Source organism: Bison bison, unplaced genomic scaffold, assembly GCF_000754665.1.
Source record: "Bison bison bison isolate TAMUID 2011002044 unplaced genomic scaffold, Bison_UMD1.0 scf7180017864162, whole genome shotgun sequence".
Lineage (NCBI taxonomy): Eukaryota > Metazoa > Chordata > Mammalia > Artiodactyla > Bovidae > Bison > Bison bison.
In genome coordinates this window covers 757,693-770,346 of record NW_011494734.1, presented here as the reverse complement: position 1 = coordinate 770,346, position 12,654 = coordinate 757,693, and the positions used below count along the sequence as shown (strand labels likewise).

The following is a 12,654-nucleotide window of genomic DNA, read 5'->3' as shown; positions in this document are numbered from 1 at the left end:
AACAAATTACAACAAATGTGAAAAGTAAATCAAGAGTATCCCATTGGTATATATGCCTTTTATAGGAAAGTAAATCCACTTTCTTGGTAAATTGTTTGGTGCATCCTGTGTTCTTCCATTCATTTTATTTAAGTGTTCCAAATTAATGCTGAAGTACAGGCAGGTATGTCATTTCCTTATTCCCCATTTTTTGCTTACTTGCTTTTCTACCAATTTCAGAGCCTAGCAGTGATCTCCAACATCCATCTCCACCATCTTTGCAGTTGAGTTTATTCTGTCCCACGGATCCATGCTGCTGGCAGCCTGAAGCCCTGCATTTGCCTGTGTTCTCCTTATTGCTTTTCCTTTGCCTGAGGTGCTCCACCTCCATCTCTGCCAGAGCCATAACACATCCTTAAGAAGCCATTGTTTATTAAAGGAGTACATTTCTCTTATTAAAGAATTTCGTGGTTTTGGTCACTCATCCTTAGGTGCTCGGGTGGAGATTGAGCCCTGCAGCAACCAAACCAACGTGTCGGCTGTGTTCATTCCTAATCTAGTTTATTCAGGCTGGTACAGGGGCTCAGTCTTTCATTACAAAATGCCCTCCTCAAACCTGCCTGTATTCTGCCTTCAGGTCAGGAGCAGTTAAATCCTACATCCCATGAAGCCTTCCCAGATCACTAAGTCCTCACCATTTTCGTCAGAACCACTTTGTTCTTAAAATCTTTAGTGCAATTTTTATCTTGGCTCCGGGATTCAATCTCTGTGACACCAAATCTACTTTGACTTTTTTGTTACCACTTGTACTTGATAATATATTCAAATATTTTTATCCTATATGTGCTTGACTGATATTTCTTGGCTCTTGGCCTCAGTACTTACCTCAGTAATCTTACCAGGACTTATTCCTTTTCTGTAATCATGGAACTTGACTCGAATTTTATTCCTGAATGAGGCAGTAGGAGAGAAATATCTCTGTCACAGCAAAGAGTTGTGATTAGGGCTTTATGTTTGGTATAATAATGATGAGATATTTAGGTATCTGGATTTTTGTATGTTAGCCCAAAAAGAAGGACTCTTTAAAGTAACAGTCTCTTAAATTTTTGAGGTGTTTGTATTTGCTTGCTTTGTTGAGCTGACCTTGCTGCCGTTTTCTTGCTCTCTTGGGTATCTGCTTTTTAAACAACTGTTGGTGGGTTAGCGTCATTCCAGCTTCATTTCCGCCATGAAACGGCAGCAGAGACTGTTACTTCTGTGAACTGTAAAGTTTAATATAAGCAGAAACTAAAGTATTTCTTTGTAAAGTACAGTGTTTCTATATAAAAAGGTACTGATGACAGTACATATTAGTTTGACTCCAAAGTAGAAGAATAAAAAGATGTTTTGGCATCATTTCTGCACCTTTATTTTGGACTCATCATTATATATCTAAAGAATTTTTATTGCATTTTTCATATTCCCTTTACAGATACTGGATTATCAGAAGTTTTTGTGAGAAACATTTTGAAGAGAAATATTTTCAGAAAGTTGATGTGTTTTTTGCAGCTTCAGATAGAAAATTTTAAAATGTTATTCAAAGGATCTAAATCCAGACAGTGTATTTTTCTAGTAACAACCAGTCAGTTTTACACTTATAGTGAGTGAGCTTTATATATTTTTCGTCATCATTTTTCACCTATCAACTTAGGATATTCTGGCCACTATTCATACTTTTATTATTAAAATCTTCCTGTTTTAAGAATAGTCAGCTAAAAATAGCTTGTGGATCTGGAATTTTTACCCATGTCAGTTATTTCCTTCTCCCTCATTTCTCCGAGGGTCAAGGTAGGTTGTTAGACATTTGCTGCGATTTTTTTCTCCTTTTTTGTTAATAATATTTCTTTAAATGAAAGAGGAAAAACTACTTCTTTGGGCTCTCAGAACTGTTTTGTATTAGTACAGAACATTACATTTTCTGTGTAATTGAGTACAGTAAAGTATAGTAACTCAGTTTTTACTTCATCTTTCCTGACTGAATATACAACACAGAAGTGGGGACTGAAGTACTGTATTTTTAGGGCCTTTACTGCATTTACCTCTTTGAGAAAAGAAATGTGACAAAACAAACACATTAAAATCGAAAATGTTTTTCCTTAACAATACATTTTGTACTTTAAAAAGTTCTGTTTAGAGTTACTGGTTCAATTAATGGCAGTTGTTCTAGGTACACGTTTTCCTCTAACTAGTAAATGGATTTCCTGTGGTCTGTGGCGTATGGTGTTAGTTTGCTTGTTTGATAGCACATGAGGTAAGGGTATAAAATGACTTCAAAGGACTGTGGGTAGGAGGGCAGGATAGGCCTATTAAATACCCTTGTCAGACTTATTATTTTTCTTAATTCTTTTCCTTGATATGAGGGTTAAATCAAATAGGCCCCAGTTTTCTAGTAGTATTCTGTAAAATGGAGGATAGTAATAATATCCATCATAGAGTTGTAAGGATTGAGTGAAAGTACGTAAAGTGCTTAGGACAGTGGCTAGCACGCATTTAACTCTCCCTTGTTATTATTACATTTAATGCTATTTTTAGTTGATTGTTCCCTGTACAGAAGCTTTTTAGTTTGATGTAATCCCACTTGCCTGTGTTTGCTTTCATTGCCTGAGCTTCCAGTGTCATCTATGAAATCATTGCCATAACCAGTGTTATGAAACCTTTCCCTTATGTTTTCTTCTAGGAGTTTTATGTCTTATATTTAACTCTTTAAACCATTTTGAGGTGATTTTTGTGTATGGTGTAACATGAGGGTTCAATTTCATTCTTCTGAATGTGGATATTCAATTTTTTCAAGACCATTTGTTCAAGAGACTATCATTTAACAAGACAGCACTTTAGTTAGTGTTAGTCACTCAGCCATGTCTGACTCTTTGCGACCCCATGGACTAAAGCCTGCCAGGTTCCTCTGTCTATGGAATTCTCCAGACAAGAATACTGGAGTGGGTAACCATTCCCTTCTGCAGGGGATCGTCCCATCCCAGGGATTGAACTGGAATCTGCTGCATTGTAGGCAGATTCTTTACTTTCTGAGCCACCAAAGAAGACTGTATTTTATCCCATAGCAAAATAACTTTTGTTTTTTTTTTTTTTACTTGTAGTTTGGCCACAGAGGTTCATATTTTTCTGATACTTGCCTGGAATAGGAAGTGGAGAAATGGGTGAATCTGTTTGTTTTTTTCTTGCAGATGTCTGTGCATTTAGTAGTAGACAATAGGTAAATTTCTTGAGAACCCCTCTGGATGCAGTAAAATGAATCTAAATGGGAGGTGAATAACATATGTGATATGATGGTTACTGAGTTGTGAAAAAGAATTCTGGATTTTGAGGCACAGTTAATTTGGCTTTTGGAGTTTCAAGAATAGGAATAGTTGCATTATTGACGGAGATGAGAGTTTTTAACATTGGGAGGGGGAGCCATAGGATCTGCTGGAGTGTTGAGGAGCCTGAGGGTGGTTTTGCATTCTTCCAAATTCATAAACAGGTGTTTCTGAAAAGCTTTCTGTTTTCTGAAGCTAAGTATGAGCTTGGAACCCAGGGGAGGAAAAACAGAAGAAAAAGAGGCTCTCTATGTCTAATGTCCATTCAACAAATAAAACTTATCAGACGTGTACTGTAGTTTTTGATTATGTATCAGTGCTTTAGCTCTTCTATATAGACTTGGGGTCTTTGTACCTTGAGATTTCCTTGGATGAGGTTGTAAAATAACAGAGATGTTTTAAGTCTGGGGACTCTGATGGAATAACTAGTGGGGGATTGTCTTCAAACTCAGAGATAAGGATTTGAGGAAGCATAGCTGGAAAATCCCATGGACGGAGGACCCTGGTGGGCTGCAGTCCATGGGGTCTCGAGGAGTCGGGCACGACTGAGCGACGTCACTTTCACTTTTCACTTTCCTACATTGGAGAAGGAAATGGCAACCCACTCCAGTGTTCTTGCCTGGAGAATCCAAGGGACGGCAGAGCCTGGTGGGCTGCCGTCTGTGGGGTCGCACAGAGTCGGACACGACTGAAGCGACTTAGCAGCAGCAGCAGCAGCAGCCTCTTATTCCCTAATAAAGCATGAGGATAAAGCCCAATCAAATCCTGGGCCCAGATCCTTCTTGATTTTTGTCATGGCTCTGTGGCTTCTTATATAATTCACTTGACTTCACTGGTAGTCCCATCTCTCCCATTTTTGAGCCTGAAGTAACCCTTATGGTTAACCTTTTGTAGAAGCTTCCAGACTGCTTTTCAAGGCAGCTTGCCATTTTTCATTCATACATGCATTATAAGAGATTTCCACTTTCTCCACATCCTTGTCAACACTTGTTATTATCTTTTTTATTATAACCATCCCATTGGGTGTGAAGTGGTATCTCACTGTGGCTTCTGTTTATATATACCTGATGGCTGATGAGGTTTGATTGTCATTACTTATTGCCATGTGCTATTTGGTCAAACATATATCATCTTTGGAGAAATGTCTGTTAAGATTCTCACTTGTCTCACTTGTAAACTGCGTCATTTATCTATTTTATCACTGAGTTGTGAGAGTTTTGTATTTGCTTTCAGCTATTGGGTTTGAACCTAACATGCCTTTTTTGATTCTGAGAGAAAAAGGACCTGACAGCAGTTAATAGCCACAGTTCTCATTACTAAGATGTTTCCAGTAATCTTAACATAGAATGTAGAGAAAGCCAGAAATGAGGAATGACTTGCTCCTGAGTGCAGATGAAAGAAATCACTGTTCTCTTATCCTTATATCCCAACCGGTATATTCTTTTAATTTAACTCTAAACTTTCCATTCAATTCAGTCGCTCAGTCGTGTCCGACTCTTTGCAACCCCATGAATCGCAGCACACCAGGCCTCCCTGTCCATCACCAACTCCCGGAGTTCACTCAGACTCAGGTCCATCAAGTCAGTGATGCCATCCAGCCATCTCATCCTCTGTCGTCCCCTTCTCCTCCTGCCCCCAATCCCTCCCAGCATCAGAGTCTTTTCCAATGAGTCAACTCTTCGCATGAGGTGGCCAAAGTACTGGAGTTTCAGCTTTAGCATCATTCCTTCCAAAGAAATCCCAGGGCTGATCTCCTTTAGAATGGACTGATTGGATCTCCTTGCAGTCCCAGGGACTCTCAAGAGTCTTTTCCAACACCACAGTTCAAAAGCATCAATTCTTCAGTGCTCAGCTTTCTTCACAGTCCAACTCTTACATCCATACATGACCACTGGAAAAACCATAGCCTTGACTAGATGGACCTTTGTTATTTTCTTATTTGATATTTTCTTATTTTTTTTGATTTTGTAATTACAGTATAAAAAATGGTTGTGCAGTTTTTCACCAGATTTTCACCAGATTTAAGATGTTCTGAGTGAAAATGAAGGCTGTGGGTCATACTTTGAGTGATTTGGGGAGTAAGATGGCCATCATCTGTGAGAGAGGCTGGGGGGTGATTTGGAAGCCCTGCCACACTTATCCAGGATGTGACACGGGAACAACTTCAAGTGTGAGTTTTAAACAGGAAGTTACCAGGAAGATGAGCTTAAGTGCTGGTTGGCAGCTGGCTCTAGCCTGCTCCAGGGTTGGTAGCAGCAGTGATTCGCCATTGCAGATGGAGAGAAGCCAGCTGCTTCTCTTAAATAAAATCCATCATTTACTGATTTTATAGGCAAAAAAGCAAGGCATATTTTACTGACAGTTTTCGGATGATGGCAACATTCTAGGAAAGGGGGATCTGTTCAGTTGATACTTTAGCACCCTTTTTATGTTTAAGCTCATGTGTCTTTTGAGATTAGGACCTTTTCTCATGAAAAGGACTAATTTTGATTTGGCAAATATTTGAAACTTTTGGGGGTCAGGGAAGATGTTCAAGTTCACTTTAAATAACAGCACAACATACATAGTTCATAAAATCAGGTATAATGGTAGGACATATTTTCACTGACAGTTTGCAGTTTGATTTGGAATTCTAAATGTTCCAAAATGGAAGATGGTAGCAAACTACAAGTACATAACATTGACCAGATGATACTTGAGGGGTGTGTTTACTAGGTAAGTTAAAAGTGTGTTAAGATCTTTTGTGAGTAAAGGACAGAGATTCTGAATTCCTAGAAATAACTTGTTACAAAGCTATGCCTGTCCTTATGGAAAAAATGACAAAATATTCCTGAAGATGTAAAAGCCCTCTTGAACATGATGTGAACAAAGGATGGAACGATTTTATATTGTGTGGAAGCCATTTCTTCTGAAATAGCCTGTAAATTCGGTGAATGTGTGTAACTTCTCATCTAAAATAATCTCATCTAAAATAAACAATTGCTGGGACAATTGGTTATACATATGGAATGAACCAATACCAGAGCTTTACCTCACACATTAAAAGAAAACTCCAAGTGGGTAATTCTTTGACCTCTAGATTATACACTTTTAAGCAGGGAGTTTCATATTTTTTCTTTCGTGACCCAGTGTGTACCCAAACGTATCTTTGTATAACTGAAATGTTAAAAGAAGCAGTACTCTTACACCTAAATGCATATTTTCTACTTTATTTCTTTTTTAATAAAATACAGTCTGTGACCCAGTACATTGGTTTCATGAGTTGCTGAGTATAGCTTGACAGAAGTGACAGGCTGCCTTTGAGAAGCTCTTGTATGTGTGTACAGGGAGATGTGTGTGAAAATGTCAGAATGTTTATGATAATATACATCCTGGACATTCATTGAGGAAAGGACTCAATATACTGATAAATATTAAGATGACGTAATACTATATGACAGTTACAGTGAGAACTGGAGTTGGAGTTACCTCTATCAACATAGATAAATCTTGGAAAACAAACTGGGAAAAAACTGTAAAATGTTGTATCATACTGTTATTGGTACAAGCTGAGTCTTAATTTCCGGATAGCTGTTAACTGTCGAAGGACGAACTGAGGCGGGGGAGAGGTTGGGCTTCAGCTCTGTAGTAACTTGGTCATTCATTTAAAAAGATCTGAAGCAATTACGACTAAATGTCAAGGTTTGTTAATATGCAAGTGAGTGTATCTGTTTTGTTTTGTTTTGAATAATGGAATATAATAAATAAATATGAGGGAGACAAAAAGGAGCAAAGGGGTTGGATGAGGCTGGGGCCTTAAGCAAGGCCCAGATCGTCAGAGTTGTATTTATCATGTTAAGAATATTTTGCCTTATCTTGAGGGCAAAAGAATTTAAGAAAGAAATGAGATAGCATTTGTGTTTTTGAAGACTTATTTTCACTAATGTGTAGGACATAAATTGGGTGAATGGAGGTTGAGGGTAACATCATCGTAATTGAGTGTTGAGGTATTTGTGGTCTGAGCACAGCAGGGTGGTACGAGTGGGAGGAAGGTCTGTAGATATCAAAGAGGCCAATTCATTGGTAGCCAATCACATTTAGGGGCAGGGGCTGAAGTTGAGGATAACTCTTAGGGTCTCTGTTCACCACTGTTGTATATAAATGGTGGTGATTGTGATTGTCCCTGGAAGGGGAAACAGAAAAGCTGAATCAGATTATAGGTGATACATACAGAGAGGACTGGATAGTAAGTCACATTTTTCTATGGGAAGGTGGTTATGCTAATCATTTTCAGCTTGAATTTCGAAAGAACTAGAACTAAAATTTTATAATTATAATTTTTATGTTCACACAGGTGTATTTTGGTTTTTGTTACATTGTTTGGTTTTGATTACCAAGGTAATTTTCTCTTTAAAGATGCATGCATGCTAAGTTGCTTTAGTCATGTCTAACTCTTTGTGACCCTGTGGACCGTAGCCCACCAGGCTCCTCTGTCCATGGGGACTCTCCAGGCAAGAACACTGGAGTGGGTTGCCATTTCCTCTTCCAGAGGATCTTCCCAACCCAGGATCAACCTGCTTCTCTCACGTCTCACTTTGGCAGGCTGCAGCTTTACCACTAGCGCCACCTGGAAAGCTTTCTTAAAGACAGAAGAGGGGCCTTTTCATGAAGATGGCGCCGGAGGCGAAGAAGGAAGCCCCTGCCCCTCCTAAAGCTGAAGCCAAAGCAAAGGCTTTGAAGGCCAAGAAAGCAGTGTTGAAAGGTGTCCACAGCCACAAAAAAAAAAGAAGATCCAGATGAAGCCCACCTTCTGGCGGCCCAAAACACTGCGGCTCAGGAGGCAGCCCAAATATCCCCGGAAGAGCACCCCAGGAGAAACAAACTTGACCGCTATGCCACCATCAAATTCCTCTCACCACCAAGTCAGCCACGAGGAAAATGGAAGACAACAACACACTGGTATTCATTGTGGATGTCAAGACCAAAAAGCACCAAATTAAACAGGCTGTGGAGAAGCTCTATGACATTGATGTGGCTAAGGTCAATACTCTGATCAGTCCTGATGGAGAGAAGAAGGCATATGTTCGACTGGCTCCTGACTATGATGCTTTGGATGTTGCCAACAAAATTGGGATCATCTAAACTGAGTCCAGCTGGCTAATTCCAAATATAAAAGTTTTCACTTAAAAAAAAAAAAAAAGATGGAAGAGGGGAATTCCTTAGCTGTTGGATTTGACCCATGTTCAGTCCTTAGCTGGAGAACTAAGATTTCGCAAGTCGTGTGCCAAGCCCAGGGGAATAAAAAGATGGACCAAAAGGTGCTATGATTGTCTGACAAAGTACCAGCTTGAATAGTAATGGAGATACTAGAAATGATAATGGAAAATTGGGTTTGCATCATTATACAGTTTGTGTATGTTTATCGTACTTTCAGATGTACCATTGGGTATGGTTCTTTTTATCTGTTGGGTTTTTCCTTCATGATTTAGCATTCTTAAACATTATAAGAATTTTTAAAGTAATACCACTGTTTCTTAGGTTTATAATTTTAACTGTTTCAGTTGCAGCTGGTTCAGGAAGCCAGCTTTGTGTTTATTCTGTTATTACTTTATTGTCTTCCTTTCACATGAAAGAAATTTCGTAAAACCCAAAGTCAGCAATTCCACTGAACCCATAAATAGAAACCATTTTTCTGTTGGGGGCATGCTGGGATGCACCTGCTGGTGGAATGGAAACCTACTTTGTCTTTCTATATCCATCTTTATATGTTGGAGATGTTACTAAAAATCTTCAAAGATGAGACACCCTTGTGTGTTTCATCATCAGAGATTCTGTTCCCTTGTTTGTAAATCAGTGTATACCTAGCACAATGCATGGCATGTGCTGTGCTTAGTTTCTCAGTCATGTCTGACTCTTTGCAACCCCATGGACTGCAGCCCACCAGGCTCCTCTGTGCATGGGGATTCTCCAGGCAAGAATACTGGAGTGGGTTGCCATGCCCTCCTTCAGGGGATCTTCCCAACTCAGGGACTGAATCCAGGTCTCCTGCGTTGCTGGCGGATTCTTTACCATCTGAGCCACCAGGGAAGCCCAAGGATACTGGAGTGGGTAGCCTATCCCTTCTCCAGGGGATCGTCCCGACTGAGGAATCGAACCAGGGTCTCCTGCATTGCAGGAGGATTCTTTACCAGCTGAGCTACCAGGGAAGTCTGCATGGCATGTAGTTGGTCTTTAATAAATACTTGTTGAATGAAAGTACCATCTTATTGAATGTTTGAATCTTTTACAGTTTGTTTTTAAAGTTCAGTTATTGCTGTGTAAAAATAAAGGCATCACTCCTGAAAGCATGTTTTTACTTAGAATAAGAACACAGAAGTGGTTCACAGTGAGCAGGATTATATGAGAGGTTTGGGTGTTCTGTGATGTAATTCATGGTAGAATGAGCCTTGTTTGTGCTGAGCTTTTCACTGGTCAGGCAGTCTTATAAAGTACAAGTAGGGTTTCCAGATAAAGACATTTTTATTTGTTTAAATTTACACATATATTATCCAGAATTATATGGTAAATAATTTTATTACTTTTGGGCATTGAACTTATTTTAGAAAAGGGTTTAGATAAATAATATTAAAATTTGAAAGTGGTGGCATATTTTTAAATTAAAGAAAGTAGTTAGATGTTTGAATAGTAGCTGTCTTCTTGAGCTGTCTTCTATAGTAAGAACTCAGGGTTTTTTCTTCTTTATTTCAACTGTTTGAAATGCAGGTGAGAAAAAATACAGAGTGTTGAAATCTTGTGATATGCAAGACACTGAACCAGAAATTGGATGGTGCGGAGAAGGTGGTGCCTGGGCATGGGAGAGGAAAATATGTCTGCAGGTGATTGAACTGCCTGAAGGCTGAGCTCTGTGGAGGAGTGCAGGTCCTTCTGCAGACTTGCCTGTTGAAGGGAGAGTGCATCTGCTGAGATAGAGTGAGTGAGGAAGCATGGCTTTTTAAGGCAGACTAGATGGTCTTGCAGAGAAGGCAATGGCACCCCACTCCAGTACTCTTGCCTGGAAAATCCCATGGACAGAGGAGCCTGGTGGGCTGCAGTCCATGGGGTCACTAAGAGTCGAACATGACTGAGCAACTTCCCTTTCACTTTTCACTTTCAAGCATTGGAGAAGGAAATGGCAACCCACTCCAGTGTTCTTGCCTGGAGAATCCCAGGGATGGGGGAGCCTGGTGGGCTGCCGTCTATGGGGTCGCACAGAGTTGGACACAACTGAAGCGACTTAGCAGCAGCAGCAGCAGCAGATGGTCTTGAGTCCTACTAGGAGATCCACTCGGGTAGGGAGGTATGCGAGGATGACAGACGCAGATTGGGAAGGAATGGGCTTCAGTTCCACCTTCTGCCTGGATTATTAAAATGTAGAAAGAAAGCCTGTGACTAACTGGTCAGCACCTTCCTAATCTCTTCAGAATAAGCTTTTTCATTTTTGCGTACATTAGTTCAAGTATAGTTGTTGCAGTTGATTTTTTTCTTTTTAAGCTGAAGCGATGTGCAGATTATTCTTGGAGTTATGGCTGTTGGGCCCATCTGGGCAGGTAGAGTTAAGGTTGTGAAACCTATTTTTCTGGATGGAGAAGCCCTGGGTAGAGGTGGGTCTGGCCCCTCAGGTGTCTTTGTGCAGTCAGCATAGACTCAACAACTCCCTTATCCTTGGGTCATTTTGAACAAAGAATTGCATTAGTAGTGGAAATTTTATTCTGTGCTCTTTGTTCCTTTAAAAAAAGATTAGTTTAAAAATATTTATTTGAATAAATGTGAAAGCTTTTAGATAATGCCTGCTTCATAGCAGGAACTAGAGTTTAATTTGGCTTTTTCCTCAGTAAAATTATAGACTTCTCTTTTCTGTTTCCCGTGTAGTTTCAACAAAATAAAGTCAGCAGGGCCTTATCACTCTTGTTCATGATGAAGCAAATACACAATGATAACATATAAGGTAGGTCTGTTGGAAGTGTGTTTTAAGATTCATGTTATTATTCATTCTATTGCTGCATTTACACTAGAATACTTTCTCAAAAATGTAATTTATGAAGGAAAACATGTAAGGGATACTGCAGAATAATAGTGTTTAAAGAGTTAGCAGTACTCAGAGTAGATACTAAAAGCAGGTAAGAAAATAGAAGTTTTAAAATGGCAATTTCACTGTTAAAAACTGTTTTCTGCTTGAAATGCTTAAATTGTTGGGAATATTGTTTTCAGCTACTGTTTGATCAAATTTTACTTCATATTTTAAGTTTCAAGCTTTACTAATGATAGTGCCTTTTTTGTTTTGATAGCATGGATTGTTACTTATTAGAAAAGTTAATGAGCCATTGAATGAAAATGGTGTTTTCTTTGGTGTCTGGGTGTCTGTAGAGGAATATTTGTAGGAGCTCATCTTAAGCAGTTAAACTATCAGTAAAGATGTTGCCTAATGTTGGCGGTGTAACTTATACAGATTTTTGTATAGCAGTTTCTTAGTATGTTTGGTTTTTAAATGTGGAAAATCTTTGACCTGGTAAGTTACCTTGAGACTGTGTTTCAGGACAATAAACTATTGAAAGAGATTTTTTTTTAAGCTTGGTATCACAAGTCAGACTATAAAAACTATAAGGATCCAAGAATGAGGAGAAACAAGTTGACTTTAAAGCATTCAGTGTATAAAACATTAATTTTATTGCCACATTTAAGCTCCACCTTTTGTCTGCTGATTTTAAAACAACCATTTAAGTGAAAGCTTATTTCACTTTTTCAGGATTTAAGTCATATTATTTGAGTTCCTAAAATTCTCCCAAATAAGTAGTGATGGATAGACTAACTTGTATGCCTCTCAGTCAGGTGTACACCAGCTGAGAATTTTTGCCTGTTCTTGCCACCGGTTTGTAATTGAGTCCTTACTAAGATTCTTTGCTCATGAATTCCTAACACATAGAAATAGTATATCTGATCAACAAAATTTCTTGTACTTTCAGTTCAGTTCAGTCGCTCAGTTGTGTCCGACTCTTAGCGACCCCGTGAATCGCAGCATGCCAGGCCTCCCTGTCCATCACCAACTCCCGGAGTTCACTCAGACTCAACGTCCATCGAGTCAGTGATGCCATCCAGCCATCTCATCCTCTGTCGTCCCCTTCTCCTCCTGCCCCCAATCCCTCCCAGCATCAGAGTCTTTTCCAATGAGTCAACTCTTTGCATGAGGTGGCCAAAGTACTGTAGTTTCAGCTTTAGCATCATTCCTTCCAAAGAAATCCCAGGGCTGATCTCCTTCAGAATGGACTGGTTGGATCTCCTTGCAGTCCAAGGGACTCTCAGGGTCTTC

The 12,654-nt window shown here is 39.4% G+C and overlaps 1 pseudogene; it reads left to right on the top strand.

Moving 5' to 3' along the window:
- The first annotated feature begins 7,839 nt into the window (after positions 1-7,839).
- Positions 7,840-8,511, top strand: LOC104989689 (annotated as a pseudogene).
- Positions 8,512-12,654: the final 4,143 nt, after the last annotated feature.